Source organism: Falco peregrinus, chromosome 9 (genome assembly GCF_023634155.1).
Source record: "Falco peregrinus isolate bFalPer1 chromosome 9, bFalPer1.pri, whole genome shotgun sequence".
NCBI lineage: Eukaryota > Metazoa > Chordata > Aves > Falconiformes > Falconidae > Falco > Falco peregrinus.
In genome coordinates this window covers 19,053,256-19,079,823 of record NC_073729.1, presented here as the reverse complement: position 1 = coordinate 19,079,823, position 26,568 = coordinate 19,053,256, and the positions used below count along the sequence as shown (strand labels likewise).

The window sequence follows — 26,568 nt, the reverse complement described above, 5'->3', positions numbered from 1 at the left end:
CGCCGCCGGCCCTGCCCAGTCGGAGGAGGCGCTGCCCGCGGGGGCGCCGGCTGGCGGGGGTCCTTCAGGCGCGCGGCGGGCGCCTCAGCGCCAGACACAATAGGCGGGCGGAGCAGCCTGCCCCCCGGCCTGCCGCGCGCTGGGCGGGGCCGCGCCTCCCACGGCCTCGCGCTGGGCGGGGCCGGGCCGCCCGCCAAACAGCCGCCGGCGTCGCGCCGCCCCTGAGGAGCGCGGCCTCCCTGAGGCAGTGGGTCTGGTGTGGCGGCGGTGCGGGGGGTTGTCGCCTGAGCGTGGAGCCCGTCGTGCCTTGCCGGCATTAAGCGTGACTCCAAAGCGTGTTTCATGCTTATTCGTGCCTTTAAGGCACGTCCCTAAAGCTGTGGGAGGGCTCCGGAGAGGTGGCGTGCCACAGGTGTAATTGGGCCTTAATAACTGCGTGTCAGTCGCTGCAAACGGCTGCCTCGTTTGTCTTTCATATTAGGATTTGTATTAAGAGGTACCTGTATCTCTCTACATATGCAATCCCTGAATACTACGTAAGGTACTTTAGTTTTACATATTTCTGTGACCCAGAGCTGCACCATGTCCAGATTGCACTTGCTGAACCTTTACTTACATGCTGACAACAAATAATTACTTCAATATTAAAGAAGTGATACCAATACAGCATCAGGTTTTCTGTGAAGTAAAGATAACTTTTGAATGAGTACTATGCCTTTTTAGTGAGGTGCAACTCCAAAATTAAATACTTCGTGGTCTGGGGAGCTAAATAACATTAGGAAGGTTTTTAGTATTTACTCAGTTGTCTTTCTGGAATTAATGGATGGAAGATTTTTGGGAATACAAGGCCCTGAAAATTCAGTTCCCAGTAATTGCAAATTGGAGATTGAATTTGTGGTGTAATACCAGTTTAAGATTATATTTGTACCATTGGTCTTTAAGGCCGATTTTTTCCGTTATCTGTTTAATCATTGGATCCACACAACTGACTACATTGACACAAGAAGTGCTGTTTCTTGAAGAAGGGGACTAACCTAATGGTTCTCCACCACGAGAGAGATGTCTCAATACTCTTCCTCACTAAATCTTTGCATGTAGTCATGTAGTCCTTGCCCTTCTTTCCATTCTGATTCTTGCTTCCCTGGAGTGAGTGAGAGTTGATAATCCTCCAAGAAACTGCTTTCTTTGACCTCATGCTGTAGCAGTTAATTTTGAATGGTCAGATATTTTTTTTTCATTCCATCTGTATGGAACTACTTCCTATGCCTCTACTTTTCAGGTATGCCTGCATTTTCTGTAACAGCTCAATGCTTTTGTTTTTTATATTAGATTGTTTGCTTTCCAAATCAACTCATTTTGCATAATCAGTTACAAGACAAGTGAAATAAAACACCCAACCCAATTGTTTCAGTTGAGTAAATGAAGTATAAAAGTAATAACTTCAAATATTGAAAGTCCATTTGTTTTCACTATTCACCAAGATTTTATTGATACCATTTGCAAGATTTAATTTTTGTGCCCTTACGTCTCCAAGCTCCTTACACAGAGGTTGAAATTACCTTTTTTCTCCAAGTCAAATACAGTTTTTTCATCACCATGGGAAGCACATTGAGGCATTTTGACCACAGAATGTAATTCCTCAAAATAACGCGGAATTGTTTCATCCATTCCTATTTATTTCTCCTTTATCTTACATTGCCATTGCAATTCTGCGTAAGCTTTCGGCACTCAACAGTTTAGGCAAGTTTTTCAGCCAAGTAAAAGGATCCTAATACAGTTTGTATTCAAAACCTGTATTGCTGAAAAGCTAAAAAAAAAAAATCTGCAATAAAAGAAAAATAGAAGCTGATGGGAGAATTGGTAACAATAAATTAAGAGTACGTGTTGGACCACAATAAAGCCCTTATTTTGTCCACCAGCATGAGATCTCCTTCATGGGAAAGCATAACACTATCTAGTAAATGTTCATAGTCTAAAAAAAAGTAAAATTAAAAATACTGCTCCTGAGAGCAGTTATTACATGAGATTACATGAGCAATAATTACATGACAATTACTGCATCAAAGCTCTTCATAATTACACTCAATGCCTTTTTGGTTAGCCAAAGATGGAATTGAGGCTACTGCTAAATTTATATGCTAAAGTGTAAGTAACTATAAGCGAAGCATTATAAGCAAAGCATTAAGTAATTATCAGGGACTGCAAAAGGAGGGCTTCCATATTGTACTTAAAAAAGAGAGACTAGTTAATTCAGCATGGGGTAAGCTTACTAAATTCATTTAACAGATTCTTACTATAACACAGCAACTTTATACAAAAAATACCGGTCACTGTTCTGTAATAGCATAACCCACCATCAGTACTATGCTCTGATTGCTCTGTGTAGGCTCCATTCCTGATCTCCAGACCCTTCGGTAGGCTCTTGGAGCAGCCTGGGAATCACTGAAGCATGCATGATTCTCTATTCTATGTCAACTTTAGAAGTAAAACTTCCGTACTGCCAAAATTAACTCAAAAATAACTTCCATACAAACAAACTGTACTGCATAGTCGATCTCAGCTCTTAAAATAACTTTTAATACTTCATGTGCTTATAGTTTTAGGCAGGTCATGCGGTCATATATTCATCTACCTCTTTCATACCATTCCTTTCAAAACAGTGACCACAAATTCGTCGTACTTGTGTGCCAACAATATTGACCATCAACACCTGACAGAGAAAGCCCTGCATCAGAATTCCCCACCATCAAGTAGGAGTTGAGACCTCAAACTCTTTACTTTAAGGAAGTGTTGAACTACTGCTGATCTGTGAGTAAGCTTTATCCCCCTAACTTCGGGCATGACAAACCTGTAATTAACATGTGGCTCTCAGCCTTTACATTTCTTAGAGATAAGTATCCCCTTACCACACATGGTATGATCTCCCTGTAAATCTGGATTTGGGTCTCTTCACCTTTGACTTCTTTGATGTTGGCTAGCTGGCTGAAATCCCACTTCAGCATAATTATGGTGCAAATCAAATCTTACTTGTAGGGAGCTGGCTTTGTATTTCATGTTTGTGAGCTGTGTAAACGAAGATCATCTCTGGAGTTGCTGATTTTGGAGTCACATTTGTTAAGCCACTACACAGAGGTAAGAGAGGAGGAGAAGTCTCCCCAGCAAAAACATATGTATCACTTCCACAAACACGAACCTTTAGACCACAAAATTGCTGAAGGTGAGGGAGGCTTCGACCTCCCTGCAGGCAATGTGCGGATCCAGATTTAGGAGACACTTAGCTTTGCTCTTTGTGTTCCAGAGGAACCTCTCCCATGCTAGATCTCCTCTGGGTTTTCATTCATCATTATCTTACATCATCTGTAAACCAGAGATAGATGTATTTAAAACATATGTAACCAGCCAGTTACATGAAAAATAAAAATGGAGGGAGGAAAGAAGTCTTAAACTGATTGGTGTAATCAGGGCTCACCTGTTGTGTTTATGTTCTGTGTGAAGGGTTGTCTCTGGCAGGGTTTTTCTGACCCCCCTTTATATCACTTTTGTTACCCCTGACACACCTTTGCAGCCCTTCCCATTTCAGATTTCCTCCTGCCCTCTTGCTTAGCGACTTTTGACCAAGCCAAGCCTTGCCACTCCCTCTGGGGAAAATCCTATAGGAAATTACTACTAGTCCCCAGCCCTGTTCTTTCTCCAGGGAGAACAGAGAAGAGAGGAAGGTCCAGGGGGGGGGAATGGGTGTGTGGAGGGAGAGAAAGAAAAAGTTTGCTTTTCCCCAGTGTCCTAAGAGCTACCTCCAAGCAATCTGTGGTCTCATGTTAGTTCCTTGTGAGCTCCAAGGACAAGTTGTGTCTCCCTGCAGCTCTGCATTGTTCTGACCACTCCTATACAGGCAATCAGAGCACACAAATGGAGACATGCTTCTGTCTCCCCAAACCTGGTACCTCAGCCCTGTGTCCTTCCATCTTCTTGTTACTAGCTTCTCCAAAACAGCAACCGGTCCTGTACCTCGCCAGCTTTCCCACCCTGTTGATATGTTCTTGGCTTCTCCAAACCAGGAACTGATCCACAGCGCGTAGTGTTCTCTCCTTAATTGTGGCATCTGCTCCCTGTTCATACTCATAATTATTCTGAATAATATAATGAAATAACATAATTAATATCTTGCATTTATTCTCTGTTGTATTATGGTTTTTTTAAGTAAGATCCGTAAGACCAAAACAAAATTTCCCTTTTTGCACATGATCACAGATCTATTAATCAATTAGTTCCCTGACTGATCTTGTTGAATGTTATGGGACTTCAAAAGCCACTGAGAGTATGACAGTAAGAACAGGGATAGCAATAACCACAGCTGAAGTTGAAAAGCAGATCCTATTCCATTGGTTGGGCACAGAAGATAAGTACCAACCTCTTTTTCCAGTTCCCAGATGTAGTATACAAGAATTACGGTTAGAAAAACAAACCAAGCAACATACTTTTAAATTATAAACCAGCAACATTTAAACTGGAGTAATGAAGAGGGGTCAACAATAGCCTTTATTTGCCTTTAAGGTTACAAACTTATTTTGGACAGTAGAACTGTATCTACAGCAATACCAACACAGAGCAGGAGTCATGTTTGAGAACAGGAGCCTGGGAGAATCTGAACTTTCACTCAGTTTTACTGTCTTAAGAAGGGCCCACTTTGAAATTTTCAAAAACTGTGGTTTCTCCTGCTTATCAGGCAGTTTTGGAAAGTTATTCCTTTTCTCAGACAAGAGAGATTCCTATTCTATGTAAACCCACAGGCTGGCTAACTTTCATAACAAAATTAAACCCAGACAAAATAAACCTCTCTGAATAAGGACTGAAAAAAAGCTCAGTATATGTTTTTGGCTTAATAAAATGAAATCAGAAAGTTTTTATCACAAATGTTAAACATTGATGTGTTAGCAGCAAGGTCAATAAAGAATTCAAAAGATATTTGGGTTCAATTATATGTTTAGTCAAAACTAGCATAATTCCAATCCAATACAGCAAAAAATAGATTAAGTGCCACCAGATCTTAGATTTCCCCACATAGCCATTGATAGGAAGTCATTATAAAATGTATTTCTGTTTCTACTGATATCACACAGTTCTTTGGCCCTTTCATGAAGCAATTGTTTACAAAAGTCTTCAGCTTCCAGAAGTAAATAACCAGGCTGGGACACTGCTACATGCACTGTATGCAAAGTAGATCAAGCATTCATTTTCATGTACAAAGTCCTGCCATAGGAAGGAGTAGGTTGGTCATACATAACAATGAAGAAGTCTCACCACTGAAAAGCAGCTCAGAACCTTAGGGCTTTAGATTTGCCTGAATTAGCTATTTTGAATGGGCCCAGCATACCACGCTATCCAGACTGTTCTGTGCCTGTCCTCCCTCTAATTTACTTTTCCAGTCATCTTTTTGTATTTGTAAATTATATTAAGTAATTCTGTATTTATTTCCCCGCTGTTAAGGAAAATACTGGGTAGTGTTATGACAAATGCTGCAGCTCCAACCAAAATATCTTCCTAAAACAGCAATTTTCTGTTCAGTTTTTTTTTTTTTTTTTTGCATGTCAGCCACTTTACTGTATCACAGCAGTTTAAACGAGAGTATTACAAGGCTGTAAGTCAAGCTTATCACAGTCTTAAATATCTCAGACATCTGCTTCTGGAGAACATCTGGAGTGGTTGTTGTCCAAAACTTGTAATCACCTCAAAAAAAATATTATCCTTTTCATTCCAAAAAGCTATTCTCTATAACTGTGGAGATAAAATGGCGCTGACCGAAAGGCTGTTCAATCCAGTGCTGAAAGACATCATAAAAATCAGTTGTTGGAGGGCAAAAATATTGTCAGGGAGCAGCAAGGGCCAGTTGCTCCCGCGGGAGGCCAAATTTTACAGCAGATGGAATGAGTAACATGGGGCTTGTGATGTATCTGATGCCAACTTTTTCTCTCTGTTTCTATGAATCTATGAATGGAGAAGTCCAAATAGCTCTTCACAGTCAAATGGCCAGGTCCAGCTACTACCTGCCCACTTAGCCCCCAGTAAATTCGTGCCTAAACTTTTCATTTCTTCAGGTGATTTGATCATGCAGTCATTAGAAAAAGTGCTTTGTTTAATGATATTCACTGTGTATTCATAGTCACAACACATGGTTTTCAAGTGAACCTGAAGGCTGCTAATCAAACCTCGTGCTCTCCAGCTGGCACATCAAAATCTTCCTGCATATCACATACATAGGAAAGGTAAAGGAGTAATAAATTTGAAAGTAATTTGAAGGTGAAGGATGACTGGTTAATTTAAGGAACGCATAATGCTGATGTAGGACAGGCCAAACTCAGGATGCAGTTTAGTCCCAGGACGGCCTGCTAATGCCAGCCTCCCAGGCAGGTTATTTTAATGCTTCATGATTCTTACTGATGAAAAATGGTCCTTGCATGTAGTCTGAATCTGTGTTACTCCAGTATTGATGCTGCTACTTCTAAATGTCCTGGACACAAATAGCACGTTTTTCTTTCTCTTTGAAGCTATCTTTCTGAGACAATATGGTAATGCAGTTGCATTTCTTCAGTGTTCTTTGCTAGGTCAAGCAGCCCCAGTTCTTTCAACCTTTCCATAAAGGTGTTTATTAGACCTCTGCCTTTCTTGATGTTTTCCTCAAACGCTATCTCTAATTGGCCTTTATATACCTTCAAACGTAATGCTTAAAACAGGATACATTACTCCAGCTGAGTCCTTATTAATGATGAAATCATGACACAGTTACATGATCTGTCTCACAGGATAAATGCGCCTAGATATGATGTTTGCTTTTTCTGCATCAAATTCACACTGTACACTGAGGTTCAGTTTGTAATTATCACCTCCAGATCTTTTTTCTGCAGAAGTGTTAGCTAACATATTATCCCCCAGTATGAGTTTATGAAGTTGCTTATTGCTGCCTAAGTGGACTTGAACACATAGGAGTTTGATCTTTTTTTTTTTTGACCATTTCACATTTTGTCTCCAAAGTATTTGACTTCTTTTCACAGCTTTCATACTCTCTTTTCTGCCGTCTAGGTCATAATGAAAATATTAACTAGCAAGGACACATGGACAAATTCCAGTGATACCTTGCTTTGTACCTCTTTCATTTTGACAGGGAATCACTGGCGATTATTCTTTAAGTAGACTCACTTGGCACCCACCTGATGGTACTTTTATTTAGGTCATGTTTTCTTAGGTTGCTTATGAGTTGTAGGAGAAAGTATTGGAAGCCTTATTAAAGTCAGAAGATGTCATCTGCTCTTCCTCTGTCCATGCAATATTCTTTGTGGAAGGAAATCAAATAGTTTGACATGGATTGGTTTCGACAAATTTGTGTTGGCTGTTACTCATCTCCTTTATTTCCCAGTCACTTAGGATGTTTCATGAATAAAGGTAGAGCATCTCTAACTTAATTTCGGAAGACTTAGTATACAGCCTAGTTTGCAAGTGGGCAGATCAACTTGTTGCTTTCATTTCATTTCCCAGCTGAAAAACTCTTATTACGAGCTTTCAAATGGCAAAGTTTCTCCCAGTATGAAAACTGAAAATAGTGCTGATATGTAAATCCCCATGCACTGAGATGAGAAGATGGCTCTTTGCAGTCTGGCTCCTGTGTACTTGTTTATACTGACCTGCTTAGCTCAGGCTTTATCATATCATTTACACTTAACCTAATGTCTGTTTTCCAGTACAGCATAGTCAGAAAGGAACAGGAAATACTTAAAACCTTTTGTACAAAATACTCTTGGGTGGAAATTAGAAGTGTGCTTAGTAAGCATGATAAAAGACTGGAAGCTGCTGTAAACAACAGTATTTGAAACTCTGCACTTAACAAAGGACAGATACAGGCTGTACATTACAATTCCACTGAGAAATCTTTAAATCCTATTAATGTAACCATGAAGTGAAAGAAAAGGAAATCACAGGGTGTTTTATGATTCTTTTTGTATCATATTTAAGCACACATGCTCTATCTTTGAAAGATTCTGTAGAGCTACATTTCCCGTGCAAGTCAGGTATATGTTAAAGTTTTCAATATATTGACCATAAATACTTTTCTGTCTATCTATGTATCTGTCTACGGTTGTGTCTGTGTCTACCTATCTGTCTGTTTAGAAGATAAAGTAATATTATAGGTGACATTTCCTCACAGTGAATAGAATTGCATCTCAAAATGAATACTTGCATGAAAAGAATGCAGAGAGCCTCCACTCTAGAGGAGAGCAAAGATGGATTGGTAATTCTCACACTACAGTCAGTATTTGAGGCTCAGCTGGGCTATTCTGAGGAAGACTAATCACAGACCTTATGCTAAAGGTCTGTCTGAAGAAAAATTAATGGTTGCATGAAGTATTTCCAAATATGTTGGTGTTACAGCTACCTTTCAAAGGCATGCTGTCTTTAGGAGGACCCACTGGCACTGCAGCCCCTTTTCTTCCTATCTGCTCTCTCTCAGAGGAATAAGTAAATGTGTGCCTCAAGGCCATATACATGCCAGGGAAGCTCAACAATTCTGCTAAGGAATTGCAAATGCTTCTGCTCAAAAAAGCCCCAAACAAACAAAAACTCCCAAACAAAACAACCCACCCCCCAAGCTATAAAAGTCTTTTAAAACAGGTGATCATCTACATAAATTCAGATTTATTCCTAATTTTTGCCTGTACTTCAACAGGTGGTTGTTTTTTTTCAAGCCACTGAGTGTCAACTATGTTGTAGAAGGCCCCTGCTCAGCACTGTGCCCTGCTGATCATGGCAGGACCTCCTGGCCAGACCCTCACTCGTCCCTTCTTCTTGTCTGATGGCCTCGCAATGGAAGCCATCATTGTCACTAACTTGGCCCCATGTGGGTACGTTGGGATTGCACTCTGGTCAGTGGGGTCACCGCCCCTATGCTGTCCTCGTGCTCGGCTCCTGGCTCTCCTTCCTTTGGGAAGCAGTCCCTGATAGCCTTTACATGGCTATAGCCAGGCACTGTTAGCATGATGACTTCTGCAGTCATGGAATGAAGTTCAAGGATTCTTCTCCAGCACCCCAGTGGTGAATGGGTTCTGAATGTCTTCAAAGAGCAGTGGAGCTATTCAGCAGGCAGCTATCAGAGTCACGGCCACCCTGGGTGAGACCCTCCTGCAGCTGAGGAAATAAGAACTGTGGGAAGAGCTTTCCCTGAGGACGCTGTAGCACACGTAGTTTATCTGAGGACCAACACAAGATTTAAGGCTTTAAAAAAAAGTCATTTTGATTCACTGGCATTAGTAACTAGGATTGCAATAATAACATGTTGCACTTGGATCATTGCAATGACAGAATAATTATCTAATTAGAAAGTAAAAATAATTACATCATGTTTTAATTACTTAATAACCAAGAAATTGTCATTAGAGTGGAGGCTGGGAAATGTCACAAAAAATTATCAGGGAGTGCAATTTGCTGGTTAACAGAAAGTTTTCTTTGCAAACATGAAGTTTGGAAGCAGGCTTATATCAGCTCCTCAAAGGGCCCCCACCGAGTTTCGTTTTGCATCACCGCGTGTGTGACAGATGCCATTTGGGGACAGGAGGCCTTGTTAGACCTGAAGAGCAGAAGGCAAGAGCCAAGACCTGAGGCTGGCAGCAGTAAGTAGGACAAGTGGTAGAGAGGGAGAAAGCCCCAGTCCAACAGCGAGCTGGAGGAAGCTGCAGATGGAAGATGAGACCGGAAAAAGAGGAGCACTGAATTCCAGGTATTTGGAAACTACAAACTGCTGCCAGGAAGTCAGCAAAGACTGATGTAACTTAGAGCGATGCTGCTTGTGCTTGGTGCTGTGGCAGGAGCTAGTTTGGTCCTGATCTCAAGAGCCTGCAAAAGTGCCATTATTTGGCAGATTATGGATTATGCCATAAGAGATGTGTAGCATCGGTTGCAATGAAGGAATATTGCGTCTAAATCTGCAAAATGTGTGATTTGGAATCAATACTGGGGATACAATACTTACAAAGGACCATAAATGACCCAGGATTTTTGTGTAGGATTGTTACTGGAGCAATTTTCCACGTTGCTTCTGACTACTTGAAAAGCAGTCTGATGTTTAAACTGATGATGATGATTAAGGTAGTTAACAGTGACGAGAAGGGCAGACAAACAGGAAGGCACAGTCTTTAAATAAACAGAGAGTAGGCAAAAAAATGAAAACATTCAAATAACGTCTGTGAAGCAGTGTGTTTGTTTCTGCAAGACAGGTTGCAATTAACATTTGAAAAGGTATGTAAATAGTGTTTCATGCAAATATTCCCTTGGACACAGGCCTGTGATCTATTAATTATTCAAAAACAACACAAGCATTTTGTCATTACTGTCTGTGGCATGTTCCTTGCTTTAATCTGTCCTTCAGTCTTGGAGCTGCCACATTTCCATAACTGGGTCACCTAGTTCTTTCTCAGCTTCGTTTTCTGCTGTGAAATGAAAAATTAGCATTTTCTGCAACATACATTCAGGGCTTCTATGAGGAATTTGAATGCCTTGTCTAGAAAGTAAGGAATCCTGAAATCTCTGGGAAAATATGTAGTAAGGAGTGACCTCATATTTGTGGATAACATGAATTTTCAGTGACCACTCACCTTTGCAAACACAGTGTAGGATGAAAATTGTTGTGGGCCAAAGAAAAAGAAAAAGGTTACTTGATGCACAGGAATGATATTCTGGCTCTGTGTACTTTGCATAGTGAAAAACACTACTGCCTAATAAGAAGTTATGATAGTAATTATGAACATAATTATAACCGTAATTTAAAAATCTTTTTAACTCGCAGATGCGTGAGTCATTGTGAGTGATTTATTAATTAAAATTGTGTTGACAAGGTGGTAAGGTGACATTACAAATATTTGCTATTTTAACCACTAGAGGGCGTTCAAGAGCTGCTTGAAAAATCCGGTTTTTACTCGTCTCTTGAACTCCAAGGCAGGGTTGCCCTGAGATGCTCGGGATAGTCACTGCGGTTTGAAGGAGGAACAGGGGCACGTCTCAGAGAGGGTGTCAGTTCTGCGTTCTGCTGGCCTGCACATGCCGGTGAAGAAGAGTATGATAAGGAATGGAGGCAGTCCTTGAATTTTTGGTGTTCTGTCACAATTATTCTCAGCAGGTGGCATGCCATTGGGTATACACATCCCTGTTGGCATACAGCACATCAGAGATATCTTTAGGAAAAAAATAGTCTTGGAAGTGTTTGTCCTGAAAGGTGTATTTTTTGGTTTAGGTTTATTAAGAAAAGATAGGGATTGCGTATTCCGAGGATGAGTAAGCAATGACATTTTATTAACTCAATACTGGTAAAACTTTTTCATTGTTTGTAAAATTTGTCATCATATTAGAATTTTAGCTGAAAATTACTGAGGATTACTGCTGGGACCTCTAGAGAAAATTTAAAAATCAATGAAGCCCTTCAGTGGCATACTAGTGGCTACTAGGTGCTGCACATTGTCCTTCCTCTTTAACGTGCACTTTCCAAAGCCCGTTTTACTAAAGAAGCCAAATATGTCTCATTAGCAAAGACAGTGAAGAACTGTGAACCTGCACCTTCAGTAGCTCCCTGCATTAATCTATTGAGTGGCCTCCAGGTGGTTTATCCTCTGTTAGGAAAACACCCTTACTCCTTTCACCTTTTCTGGCCCCAAACATCATTTCCCAGTTTTTTCCAGCCCTCACTGCTCACTCAGACCAGCAACTTTATGGGAACACAAATACATGTTAGAATTTGGCACCCAAACCCAATATTTAATCCTAAACAATGACAAATAAGCTGGACTAGCAGCATAAGCATTAGATGAAGATAATTTTCTCTTAGGTCCACAACCCTACTTGTAACACTCAAATCCCCAGATTTAACCAGAGAAGGGACAGTTTCTAGTCAGGACAGCAGGGAGAACATCACCTCACCTGATGCAATGGGAAGCCATAGAAAGAATAAGCTCAGCTTTAATAATGATTGTCAGATGGTAAGAGTAGAGGTGGCCAAGGGACTGGTCTTAATTTTTGTTCTTTGCAAGTGGGAGCGTGTGGAGGAGGCCTCAGTGATGCTCACTCAATGACTCAAGCACTTGACGCCTTGCTCTGCAGCAGTGGTGCACCAGGGCTAGAGACCAGCATCCTGGCATTCCTCACCATGCCATCTGGATGTACATTTCATGGGAAGCCTTCAGGATCTCCTGAACATGCATGCTTCATGTGAAAATCAGTGTCAGAAGCCAAATTTCCATAAATAAACTCCTCCACTTACCATCTTTGAAATGACCCAACTTCAAGTCTAGATAATTACCAGAGTTCAGCAGAATTTTTTCAGCCTTCCCTTTCTCTTTGCATGTGGAGGGAAGAAACGGCGATGTGGCAGAAGCCAATTCTGTAGCAAGCGGTCTTCTTGCGGAAAAGGGGAAAGCTGTAAGAGGAAAGAGGGAAGGGAGTGGGTGGGACAAGTCGACTGTCTTGGAAAAAGAGCTCTGCTGCCCCTTTTTTTACTGCCTGCAGAGGTTTCACAATTTCACAGCAAATCTATGCTCCATAACCATTGCTGCAGACTCTTTTTTTTTTTTTTTTTTTTTTCTTAAGGTCTTGTCCTCTTCAAATATTTGTTACATACCGGACCTCTTTTAGTTTTCATGGTCCATTAGAAAGATTTGTAAGTGATTTACTGCAGAAGGGAAAACGGCAGGAGGTTGTTAACCTTCACCTGGCGCTGCAGTTTTAATGGACTTAAGATGTGATAAGAGGTGAGGTTTGGCCACAGACCTGCAATGCCTGATCCCAAGCTAAGGCTGGGTTCCACCACAGCCCCAGAAAGACAAGCCGAAGTGGCAGGGGAGGATTTGAGCTGAAGGGCAAAACGCAAATAAAGTCACGTCAACACTTGTCACTGACTGCAAAAAAAGACGTGTTTCCTCCTGAGGCCTTTGGAGCTGATAGGTAAGGATCAGAAATGTCTTTGTTCTACCAGGACATCTTGAAACCCTGTGCCTACAGATAGTTTTTACGCTCAGGAAAACCTGAAATCAGAGAATGACAACAGTTCAGGTTGGAAGAGACCTCAGGAGGTCTCTAGTCCTGTCTCCCAAACCTCCAAGGTTGGACACAGCACAACTGCTTGGGAAACCTGTGCGCCAGTTCATAGAGCCCAGGATGCTGTTGGTCTTCTTTGTGCATGAGGAAGAGCGTGGCCAGCAAGTCAAGGGAGGTGATCCTCCCCCTCTCTGGTGAGGGGGAGCCCTGGTGAGGCTGCGTCTGGAGTGCTGTGCCCAGTGCTGGGCTCCCAGTTCCAGAGAGACAGGGAACTGCTGGAGAGAGTCCAGCAGAGGCTGTGGAGATTATGAGGGGATGGAGCATCTCCCTGATGAGGAAAGGCTGGAGAGCTGGGGCTGCTCAGCCTGGAGGAGAGAAGACCGAGGGGCTCTGATCAATGCCTACAGACACCTTAAGGGCGAGTGCCAGCAGGACGGGGCCAGGCTCTTTTCAGCGGTGCCCAGCGACGGGCCAAGGGGCAACGGGCACCAACGGCAACACGGCAAATTCCATCTGCATGTGAGGAGGAACTTCTCTGCCTCGGGGGTGGCAGAGCCCTGGGCCAGGCTGCCCAGAGAGGCCGAGGGGTCTCCTTCTTTGGAGACGTTGGAACCCGCCTGGACGCGGCTCTGTGTAGCCTGCTCTAGGGGAGCTGCTTCAGCAGGGGGGTGGGCTGGGTGACCCCCAGGGGTCCCTTCCAGCCCAAACCATTCTGTGATTGTTTGCTGCCAGGAACACTGTAAGCCCATGTTCAGTTCACCGTCCATCAAGTGACTCATGTCCTTTCTGGCAGAGCTGCTCCTCAGGTCCTAGCCTCTGTGGTTGCCAGGGGCTTTTCCTTCCCAGAAACAGAAGAAACATCTAATTGAACAAGTTGCTTTTTTTGTTCTCCTGCATGAAAACAAGTGTATGTGTTTCGGAAAAAAATAATGAAAGCCTTTGTTTGAAAATAATTCCAGCAAATCTTTCCCTTTGCACCACTCATCCAGGAACCATTGGGTTCATCTGTAATTTCTAGTGTTCAGAAATGTATAGGTTTAAGGGCTCGTTCATCAAGCTCAGAGGAGTCTTTACATTTGCATTCATTGATTTTTGGGCTATTAGCCTAATTTTAAAATTTGTAGAACATCACTGTCAGCTGTAGATACCGATCTCATTTGGAAACCCAACTGAGCAATGATGGCTTATATAAGGAAAAATTGCATGGCAATCTGCATTTCCTATGCACTGTTGCTTCTGCTAGTGTGAAAAACACCTTTTTATGAGGTCTTCTGGCAGGAAAGGAAGGGTGTTTTTTTCTGTCCTCTGTATTAGTGGCAGAGTTTTTTGCAGTATAACCAGAAGTGGATGCAGCAGGACCAGTTTTAATCAACATCAGCCTGGTATTGAATATTTCAGTATCCTTGGCCTTCCACGTAGCATTGGGTCCATACTAAAAGAGAGGAGTTGGGTTTTGAACCATTACAATCAGTGGAAGTCAGGGTGAAAAGTGAATGTAATAGTCATTGTTATGAGTAAAAATTACAATATTTTCCCGTGAGTCTGATTTTCAGGGCTTCTCAATAAGGATGTTGAGGAATCCAGAGCTGTTTTCTTTTCAGTAGGTGTCTCTTAATTTTCTGCTGCAACGTTCTCCTATCTTTTATCCACTAGAAGGCAGAAGTGAGGTTTTATGAGCTCATTTACTAAAAAATTGCACAGCAGGGAGATCTATGGCAAAGTGACTGCTGCTGTTTTTCTATGGTTTCATCATCTTTGGTCTACCAAGCACTTCTCATTTTCAAGGGTCCCAAGGCCTTCACAGACCTGACCTAACATAAGCATTGCATGCAGAAATCATGCTATCTACAAACAGTAGCTCAGCAGTGGGCTGCGACACTTCTCAGCCTCCCATAACATGCACGTAAGAATATATTATCCAGCTGAAACTTCGGGGGGAATTTTAAAAGGCAGATTGTAATTAATTGAGTTGGAATTTGGCCAAGGCAGAGACTTTAATATGTCTTCTTTCCTGGCTCTTTTTTTTTTTTTTTTTTCAGACTCTGGAGTTGCATAACATTCTTGTCTAGAGCTTATGCCTTTGTTGAATCCATTTCAGTCCCATTCCTGTCAGAAAGGTCCAGCCATGGGGCTGGGGATCTGTTTAGCCCTTAGCCACACGTGTGCGTGAATGTCTTTGTCATTCTCTTATCTGGGTGCCTTCTCCAGGATCCCTCCTCATTGTCCACTGTTCATTTTTCCACTGCAGCCGGCCCCAAACTTTGATTTGGCATCCTTTGCTGCTGCTTTCTCTGCCATCCTTAATGCTGTGTCATGCTCACTACCTTTGGAGGAACTCCTACACCAGCAGTGATCAGATCTCTCTTATTTAATGCGGCCACTTCTGGTCTATAGGCTGTTGGTGCTCTTTTTTAATACATATAGGCTTTAATGTTTTAAGCTTTTGGCTAAGCGTGTCTTTCTTTTTACTTTTTCCTCCTTTTCCTTAGCACCAATTAAACTCCCTAGGCATACATAAAAAAATGCCTATTCTTTCCAAGACAGAAACAGTTTCTCTTACCGATTGATTTTAGAACCCAAGATGACTGCAGCAATTTTGTCAATTAGCAAAGAGAATCAGCTTTACCTCATTTATCTGACAATTATGCAGTATCATTTGCATAATGTGAAATTTAGATCTTCCATTGTCACATGCTTCAACTCATTTACTATCCTAATGTCCATTTGAAGTACATGATGAAAGCACTGGCAAATTCATAGTCCTTTGTTTCATACCAGACTTGGTTTGAACCAGTTGCTTAATTTTCTGCCAATTCCTATAGCACGGCAGGAGTTCCCAGCATTTGTACTACCAATGTGCTTATCTGAATGGTGTATCGTTTTTCCTGCTTTCTGTAATGGCTCCTTCCAAATAAAATGCCTTCATAGCATCAAGGAAAATAACAAGCACTTCCAAACCCCATGCATCCTTTTTTTTCTCCATCAACTGTTAAAAATCTGCACGTCTGATTAATGCAACTTCATCCCGATCTGTAGCCACACCGTTTTTCTCTCACTACTCCCTCTAAAACCAGCTTTGATCTGTTGACTATTGCTTTCATGAGAATTTTTCTCTGTACTGACAATAAGCTTTCACCTCTGTAATTATTTTGATCAGCAGGATCTCCTTTTGCCAGGATTGGGACAACTATTGCCTTCAGCTAGTCACCTGGTAGTCTCTCTCACTCCCACAGCTGTTTGTATTTTTGTACATGCTCTGCAGCCTTCCTCAGTTTTAACTGGTTCACTGCTCTGGTTGTTCTTGTGATGCGGGCTAAATACTGATTCAGCACTGCCTTACAAGTTAACAAGTCTGGTTTTGCGAAGTGTCATTCAGTCATTCGTACATGAAGTTCACTGTGCCAATGCTGTGTTTGATACTTCATGCTTAATATACAACTCAGTAACCAAGTCATTGCCATTAACAGGGTTTTCTTGGGGGTCTTCAGCAGGTACTGATCTTCTCTAACATGTGAGATACAATGAGACCATGGTACAAGAAAGTATGGGTTAATTCTTGAAGTGATGTCTAGTACAGTCACTTTTTTTAAAATGGAAGGATCATGCTATGCTAGCCTTTCAGGTTTCATCCCCGTGGCCCCATTCCCTGAAGTCCACGAATAATGACAGTCTGGGTGGAAAGAGGAACAATTTAAGGGGCAACTATGGAATGACATAACCCACTACCAGGACACTTGCCTTTCAGTGCCCATCTGTTAGTAGTCAAATGGTTTAAAAAAATAGGACTTTTTTTTTCCTGATGTGTATGGGAATGCATTCATTTTTTGTACATGTATTAGTACAAAATACTGTACAAGTATTGTCAGATCCAGTATGAAACCTTAGTATATACCAAGTTCTAAACATCATCACAACAAGTTACATAGATTAACTGTTCATTGCGTAAAAAATAAAGTCTTTGGCCATTAAAAAAGTGTATTTTCTTTCAATGTCATGAAATGTCTCCTTTTGTGCTATGGAGAGGGCAAACTGGGCTGTGACTTTGACTTTACTGTGACCTCTCCTCTGCATTATTATTCACATCTCTGTTATGGGCAAAAATATTAGCACTGAGTATTTATGATTTGAGTTTTAAAGTCCTTCTGTGTATTGTTCCTATAAACACATTTGATTATAAAAACAGATGCACTCAATTATTTCTGTGCCAGTAAACCACGTGGTGTCTTTTCCTTGTGTTCCAGCTACATTTTTTTACCTTAATCATATATAGCATCTCATTCCTTAACTTTTCTATTGTCTCCGCTAGCTTCCTTCACCTCCTTTGTTTTTATTTTCCTCTCCTCTCTCTCCCTCTCTTCCCCTGTCCGTAATATCTTTGCTTTCAGGGCTCCAAGAACCCCTTCCCTCCTGTCAATCTCTAATTTATTATATCTGTGTGTGCCTTCAGTAAAGCTGCTGAGCCCCTGCAGCTCCCACTGCAACAGAGGTGGAGGTGGTCAGCAACTTGCAGAGCAAGTATTTGGGTTTCTCAGAGCTTAGTACATTTTGTACACTTCCCTTTTTTGCTGTCAATGTGCAATACGTATCTGACACATACTGTGACATTTGATGGAAAGGTGTACAGGGGTCCTTTCCTGAAAATAAGAGAAAGGCATCCTCAGAGGTGACCGGCTTAACATGGATATTTCATTATGCAGGGCCGTGGGCTGCTGGTTCTGCTTTCAAGAAAAAAGAAAGCAGAAAAAAACCCTCAAAGTTTTTGTTTTTAATTCTTTTTACAGGCCATTTCTCGGTTGGTTCCGTTGCTATCGCTTTGAAGACTATTTTACACACCCTTGTGAAAGGAGTGTTTGTGTCTCTGTGGAGGCTGATAAGGATGCGTGAGAGGTGGTGGTCTCACCCTGGCTGCTGACCACACAGCCTTTCCCTTTCCTCCTTCCTCACTCACTCTTTTTGAGATGCCAAGACATATGGGAGGGTGGATAGCTGGCTCCTCATTATCATTACACTGCAGAAAAAGCACTCGGCAACATCTGCCTCAGCTTCACTAGCTGTGTTTATACCTTGTGTTTCCAGCTCTGTTGTTAAGTACCTTTATCAGCTCCTTCAGCTGCTCTTCAGCGACACACGGAGTGTCCACTCGGGACAGTTTTGCAGCATATTTGGGAAGCTCAGACCTACAGCCCTATGCACACAGGATTTTGGGAAGGGGTGGCCTCTGGTGGGGATGGTAGGTTTGGGTCAGCAGTATTGCATATTTCTAGTGGTTGCTGTCACTGCATTTTCAGGAGACCAGGTTGCCTTCTAGCAGTTTCATCAGTCAGAGATGTGCCAGAAATATCTTTTAATCCTCCCACCACTCCTCTTCAAAAGCTTTTACCCTCCAAGGGAGGGCCTCAAGGGAATACCGTACCTAGAGCTGATTTCTTCTCAGCTTCCCACAGCTAGGGTCTGGTAGGAGCAACAACCATCTGTCTTCTGGGAGCTCACACCCTCGCAGGTACCCACAGCCTTCAAGGGGAGCCACTTTTAGATGGCTGATAGGCAAGCAGGCCACCCCATATTCCCAGTGACATGGCTTTTGGTCCCTCTGTGCTAATCCAGAACATCACCACAAGCCCCTTCTCTTCCCATAGCAATTTTTTTTTTTTTTTTCCACTAGCAGGGTGGGTCACAGGTTTGTGACCTTTCTGAATATTTTTCTCTCCATGCAGTTGTTACTGCACTTCAATTGGGTAGGTGATTTTATTTCAGTTGTATATATTTTACCTTTCTTAGATATTCCACCCTGGTAGTTCTTTTAAATACTACTTTTGGTAAGAGAAAACTGATGTTCTGCTTATTGGTATAGATATCACGTATGCTCCTGATCTGGAACCACTTAGGCACATAATTAACCAAGAGATTTTATGCAGCCCTATTGAGTTCTGCCCAAATATTTGCATGTTATGCGAATCTTCATAAGACTAGGCTTTTGTCTGCAAATGTTTTAGGCTTGCGACCGTTTTTTATGGCATGTCTGGTATAATAGGCATACACCTGACAGCTGAAGCCTCTACAGACTGCTGTGTTGATGTATAAAGAAACTCAGGGAACAAAGGATGAGTTGAAACATGGTCCAGATTATGTGGATGTTTCCTCAGGTAGAGAAAGCTCCCCAGTTTTTTGCTTAGAACAGACATTGTCATAGTCTCAAAGGGAGCTTTCCTAAATAAACATAGGCTGCGTCACTTAAGCATAGACAAATTTCACCTGAGTCTCTTTCCTGCTGTCTTGTAAGACCATCAGAAGGTGATCTATTTTACTAGATGTGTATAAACGTTATCAGCCTGCACTAGAAAACCTTTTATTTTATTCTGAGTTTTATCAGCAAGTAATCTTTCAAGTATTTCTACAATTGAACAGATATTTAATAGCCAGGGACAAGTCTAGCATTGAAGAAAAGATATTTTCAATATAATTTTGGGGAACCTGACAAAAATCTGTTACTACTGGCTGCTGACAGTGTTTTCTTCCTCTTTTGATAGATCTAGTTGTGTCAAGAAAAGTCTCTATGTACTTGGTTTAACAAAGGCATGATGGGTCTGACCCCTTGTATTCTTTGCCATTAAAGCTAGAAAAATGTTAGCTTTTTACTCTGTTGCTATCTTGCCAAACATCACTTTACTCCCAGGAAAGACTAGCTTTGTATCATGTTAGGTGCAGTAGTTACCCACCTGGGCCTTTGTCTTGTATCCAAGCATGCCAATTTTTTTTCTTCCATTTGTATTGCCAAAGATTTTGATTTATTGTGCCCTGCTCTTTCTTAGTTAGCGTTATTATCTTGAAAGAAGATTTTCCTGATCAGTTGCCATAATAAACAAAGGTTCCATTTGCAAATCTGCCTTGGGTGATTATAGACATTAAGCACATTTGGATCCTGTTTGCTCATGGTTTATTAGGAATGACCATGTATCTGTGGGATGCATGGCTAGCAAATTCAGAGCGGGAAAAAGCTCCTATCCCAATTAGGCTGGTGAAACTAAGTAGAGGGAAATGGTGAGAGACACAGAAATAAGAAATTTTTTTCTGATATTCTAATGAAGAAAGTGAATCTCTTCAAATAGCTCCCCAAAAATATCACTGTTCATTTAAAATGTGCCTGCTTGTTAGAAAAAAACTTCCCAGGCTTGCTGGTGCTGCTGTTGTTAATTACTGACTCATCTCACAGAAAGCTGTTTGAAGGAGGTTAAGGATTTAGATTCTTTGGATAATATGTGGCAGCAGTAGCAAATAGGAAGCCTTTCTGGATCCTGCTGTTGAATCAAGCCCTGGAGATGCCAAATTTAATGCTACCAGTAATGCAGAGCAAGCTTGTTCCTATCAAATGTATGGGATGGAGGGAGGTGCAAGGCATTCATTCTTTGGATACCTCGATGGATACGAGAATTCACAACCTGATGCCTTTTTATTCTAAACCAGGAGGGCTTGGTTTGTGGCGGTGGTCTTGTGCTGCTTACCACCACTCTGGTGCTGGTATGAAGTAGCTCAATGGAGCTTTACCATGGTTGTGCCAACTTTGAGATGGGGACAGTATGTGGGATATCTTGAGTCTAGTTAGGCTGAATATCAGCTCCCCCTTCACCTTCCCAAAAGCCTGAGCTAGTTCCAAGAGATGCTGGTTACAATCCAGGCCAGGAAGAGCTGATGTGGAATAGCTGGTGGATTTATGAATTTAGGTATACCTACTTTTTTAAAATGGCTTTCAGTACGTAATTGGAGTATAGTCAAAGAATGCAACATATCTAGGATTTTCTGTGGTGTTTTGTTTGCACATTTTTACATAAATACCAAAATAAATTCTGGAAAACCCTACTGCTATTCTTGATGCTCTTGTTTCTTTATTGTTTCATTGAGTATATAATGGATTTTCTCTCTGAATAAACCTTAACCCTGTTTTTCCCTTGAGTTGCATTCATAACCTTTTTTTACTTTTAGAAGTGTTGTTCATAATTATAGCAGCAGATTAAGGGGAATAATCTAGTCTTAAATCTCTAGAAACTAAAAGATGCGCTGCATGTTTCAGCTTCACACCAAAATATGAAATCCCAGCCTTCTTCGCCTCCCAGACTGCAACTTAAGACATGAATAATAGTTTATAAAGAAGTATTTGTGTGATAACAACTAAGCCAAAACTTCCAATTTGTTAACCCTGTAGTGGACGTTTCTAACTTGATGAAATGTTAAGAAAGAATTAATTGAAGATACTGTCTTGTTGATATGTTTCTTGCTTTTTAACTCCAGCGCAGAAAGTGAGCCCAATCTGACTCAAGGTACTAGTGCAGTACAAAATATTTTAAATTTTGCTAATTGAACTGCTAATTTTTAAAGTAATATTTCATAATTATCATTCTTCCCACCAAATCACTTATTCCATTCACTCTCGTGTCCTTTCTAATTTTACCTCAGCTGGGATCCCAGTGTGATAGATGCTATAGAAACACAAGTCTGAAACGGATCCTACACAAATAGTTTCCAAGGACAAGCCAGGCAAAAGGTGGTAGAAAGGAAGCAGCATCATTTGACTACACAAATGGAAAACTTCCAGAGGCAGACAAGGCAGTCTTCCCAAGATCACCCTGGGAACCTCTGGCACAGCCAAGAGCTGAATTAACATCTGAGTCCTTCAAAGACAATCCTTCCTCACCCCATCAGTTTATTTTCTAATCCAAAGCCAGTGGAAAGAACGCTTTGATTTCAGTGGTGTTTGAGCAGAGTCCCAAATGCCCCCCCCCAATCCATTGTTGTTTTCCCAAACAACATAAAGATAAGACCTTACCCAATGCAGACAAAAATTTTACCCTCTACTTCTATCAAATTATGCCTAAAAGTTCAGTGAAAGTATGGTAGATCAGCAGGAGCTCTGCACCTTTGCTGGTAGTCAGCATATCTAAGAAAATTATTTATTTATTTCACTTCTTCTTAGTACACAGGTTTCACGTGGGTTAAATCGGTACCATCATTCTCTCTTTTTGAACTTTGCAGTTTGAATTCAGACATGGGGGTTTTGTGCTCAGCTTACACCTTACTTTTATACAGAGTACTTAAAGGAAAGTTTTTCTAACAAATTCTGTGATGCTATCCTTGCAAATTCAGTATACAGACTCGAGCATCAAATACACAACTTCACTGTTGACACACTTATTCCCTCTGGATTATTATATGGTGGAAAGTTTTGAGGCATTTTGGAGTTGAAGCAAGACATCACAGCTGTCACAGTACCATCAACATCATTCAACTTTATTGTGTATAAAAAGGCCTAAACATATGGTTAGACTCTGTCATGTAAATCTACTGACTTCAGTGAAAATACATCAGCCATAAATTTAAGCCATTAGTTTCATCTCTTGCGATGAGACAACCCACTGTACTGATTTTGCATTTTTATCATTCCCGCCAAGCCAGTAAACAAAAACTAGCTGAGGAAGAAGCTAAATTTCGTAGCCTGCATTTCCAAGAAAAGCAAAGACCCATGTTCTCTCTCTCTCTTCTATTCCTATTCTAATCCTTGTGCATTTGCAACATCTAATTCCTACATTTGGCAAAAAACCACTCTAGAATGAAACCCAAACCCAAAGGTCAGCCCTATGTATTCCTTCTGAACCCCCCCAGTCAAAGCTCTGCCCTGGCAGTCAGTCTTACATACATCTGTGCATGTTGCAAGTGGCATTTTCTTGTCATGTTACGGGTTTCTCTCCTATCAATCAAAGAAGAACAAATGGTCCATTTGTTGCTGAGATGCTGCCCATCTGTGGCTGTGTCTAATCAGAGTTAATTATGGCGAGCTGAGTCTCTGTAATACTCCTGGTCCCCAAGCTCTGAAGGACCCACTGCTTTATTCTGTAGCTTCCGCTGCCAGCTTCTGGAGCTGCCTATTATCAAGCACCAAAAGGTAGAGATTGTACAGGATCCCTGGCAAGCAGCACAAAGTATCCCAGCTTAATACTAAAGCAATGACTAATCAGGGTATCCCAGGAGGAAGCTTTGCAATAGCTCTTGCAAGGGTAAAGAGGACAATTTTCATAGCTATGACACTTTAAGCCAAACAAAGTGCAAGCAATCTTATTTATACTTGTTTATTCTTTCCTGGAGCAGAAGGTAACATAGATCCAAATGAAAAGGACACTTCCTGGGAGAAGGATTGCACAAAGATGGGTTGCAGGATCAACAGCCACTGTTGTTTTATCATAGCAGAGCTAATAGCTAAATTCTATTAATTGCTGAATGCTGTTTTGTTTGGAAAATACAGGAAGCAGTTTACATGGCTACGCAAGTGCTCTGGTTCACAGTCCTTCTGAAATAGTATTATTGTAACGGGATAATACTGATTAAGGACAGTTCCCTGAGGAAGGAGGGCCTTTTGATGATTGAGTCATTTCCTTTCCCTGCTGGACTTCAGTAAGATAGCACTTCTCTCACCACAGACACACACCCTTTGTAGCCAGAGACTTCTCCAGCGAGGAGGTCAAAAGCACACGCCTCAGCCTTAGGTGGAAATGCCTGAGTGTGTGAGTCCTAAAGAAAGCACCAAATCACCAGAAATATGCCAGGAGTCCAAGCAGAGGCTATTCCTGCCCCCCACCCCCGCCAGTACTCTGTTTGCCAGTCCTCTTTCAAAACTATAGGATAATACTGTCTTTGGCTACACCACTCTGCTGGAATAACTTTTCAATCCTTTAATCTTTGATTTTTCTTCCCATAGAGGTTTGGCAAATTAATTTGAAAATAGAAATGGGTTTACCAGGTAAGCAAAGGCAACACCACTGCTGCAAACCACTGAAGTACAGCCTTCTGCTTCTGGATGTGGTCATCTGCCATCAGTGAACAGCTGAACAAGGCCACTAGCTCAGTTATCACAGATCAGAAATCAGTAATAGCAAATGCTGTTCAATCCTAAACTGGAACAAATTCAGATTAGGGACCTAGGGGGAAAAAATTCTATGTTCTCTTACAACTGATGGGCACTAATGAAATCCCAGTTCCTAAACTATGCAAGCAGCAGGGCAACCTGATCATACAGGAACATGGTAGATAAAAACAACCCTCAGCCTCTCCTCTCCTCCTTTAAGGGCAGTGGGGGAATCACCATCCCTGGAAGTGTTTAAAAACATGTAAATGTGGTGCTTAGCAGCATGGTTTAGTGGTGGACTTGGCAGTTCTGGGTTAACAGTTGGACTTGATGGTCTTAAAGGTCTTTTCCAACCTTAGTGATTCTATGATTCTATGATTTTCTCTTTGCTTTTTGTCACGTGTTGCCAAGGGAGATGCTCGAATGAGCTCAAGTCTAATCACAGTTTAGCAAGAAAGTGTTCCTGTTATCACTTCTGAGCTAAAACTGGGTTCTTCTAAATGTTTTCCCTTTTGAGGTACAGTAATTGCTCTCCGATTAGGCAGGAAACTGTACCAGCTTTATTGCTCTAAAGGAGCCAGTGTTATCAAAAAACAACACATCAGGGCCTGTCCTCACAGGAAGGGAATCATAAGTAATCGGCAGTGCTATAACGCAATTGGCTGCTGGTCCCTCCGCGCCGAGGGGTCACAGTGCAGAAAAAAACATTTTAGGACTTTTGTCTGTGGCCAAAGTATTTTAAAAGAGCCCTGGTTCCTCTTTGCCTCCCTGCTTGGCTTCTCTAAACATTGCTGTATTTCCTCAACAGAACATAAAAAAATGGATGTATGCAAGAACCCAGTGCAGGGTCCTTCCATCCAAAGGCTTATTTTGCAAACTGGTGCCATCCCTGCCCTGAGTGCTCCACCCGTTTGCACTGGGAAAGCTGCCCTCATCGGGCAATGTTAGTTAAGGGGAAGAACTGCCCTAGTGTAGCAAGATGATGAAGATCCTTGGGTGATGCAGTTCCTACCCTTTATTCCCTTTCAGGTTACCTACCTTGGAAGTACTTTCTAAAAGATAGGCATACCTCATCGTGTGTGAATATGGCACAGGAGCAGTGGTGGGTGTAAAGTTGGTTCTTTTTTATAAAACTAGTTGGCATAACGTCCGGTTAACACTGTCCAAGTGGTAAAATAGCTTAATTTCGTCTACTCCCCATCATGAGGTACATCTGTATCAATTGACTGTGAGACTGACCAGGACCTACACATTCAGCCTTATGTAAATACACTCACCCACTCCTATGTACACACTATGAGAACTGTAGGGAGTACTCACATTTGGATTACACAGCGAGAGCCAGCCTGCTTTTAGCAGGAAAAAAACCCACTTAATTTGGCTAATAATACAAACTCTGACTGGGAAATTCACCTGGTCTTTTAAGCTAAATTCTACCGAATTTTGCTCTGCTTTTGCTAGTTGTGTGTTCTGGGATTTGTAGGATGTGCGGATATGAGGTCTAGTGTTCTTCTGTCCAAGTTCCTCACAGTGTCTTCAGAGCAGATTTTTTTTTTTTTTAACAGTATTTACTAGTCCAGCAGTGAGAATCAGAGATACCAGGAATCCAGGAAAACTGCTGCATCTGTCAATGTTCGGTGTGACAGCTGTTATAGGATGTGTTCCCATCCTGACACCGACCAAGAGGGACAGTCGCTCATCGCTCATTACAATCTCAGAGTGACACAGAGGTCGGTCACACAGGGAGGTCTTTGTAACACGACACTGAAGCCTCAACCTCACAACTGTCTGGAATAGATAGACTTTTACAGAAGGGTAAAAAACCTGTCAGTCCTCAGGACCAGTTGTGTGAGAAAATATCAGGATTCTAATTGAAGTAGACAGCAATGAAGAGAACCCCCCACAACAAAATGCAATGCTAGCCTCCTAAAAGTATCTGTTTGGAAAAAAATGACAGCAAGTAACAATTTCAAACTCACTGAGGGCCTCAGCATCTTCTAAAAGTGACATTTGAGATTTCCAAAGAAGAGATTCTTAGATGCTTTTATAATTTTTCCTTACCATGATTATCATCAGTGAGTGAGCTTCAAATCATTCGTTGCCCTGCTAGAGTAGTTTCCCAGGACTGCAATCCTGCTTGAGGCTCTTGGACCAGCAAAATGCCGCCCACAGGAGTCCCCGGATTCTCAGCATGGCACACAGGACTGCTGCTGTCCATCACAGGTAAGCTGATCACAGAATTGCAGAATCATAGCGAGGGGGGCTGGAAGGGACGCCTGGGGGTCACCCAGCCCACCCCCCTGCTGAAGCAGCTCCCCTAGAGCAGGCTGCACAGAGCCGCGTCCAGGCGGGTTCCAACGTCTCCAGAGAAGGAGACCCCTCGGCCTCTCTGGGCAGCCTGGCCCAGGGCTCTGCCACCCCCGAGGCAGAGAAGTTCCTCCTCACATGCAGATGGAAGTTGCCGTGTTGCCGTTGGTGCGCGTTGCCCCTTGGCCCGTCGCTGGGCACCGCTGAAAAGAGCCTGGCCCCGTCCTGCTGGCACTCGCCCTTAAGGTGTCTGTAGGCATTGATCAGAGCCCTTGGTCTTCTCTCCTCTGGGCTGAACTGCTCCCCAGACA

At 42.0% G+C, this 26,568-nt stretch overlaps 1 long non-coding RNA gene across 2 annotated transcripts; it reads left to right on the top strand.

Annotated features, from left to right (window-relative positions):
• Window positions 1-74: 74 nt before the first annotated feature.
• On the top strand, window positions 75-25,504 carry LOC114012942 (uncharacterized). Of its 2 annotated transcripts, none has more exons than XR_008748694.1 (3): window positions 75-541; window positions 2,661-2,808; window positions 24,980-25,504. It is a non-coding gene; the product is annotated as an uncharacterized LOC114012942 (long non-coding RNA). The 2 variants fall into 2 exon arrangements; XR_008748693.1 differs by lacking the exon at window positions 24,980-25,504 and adding an exon at window positions 3,034-3,706.
• Window positions 25,505-26,568: the final 1,064 nt, after the last annotated feature.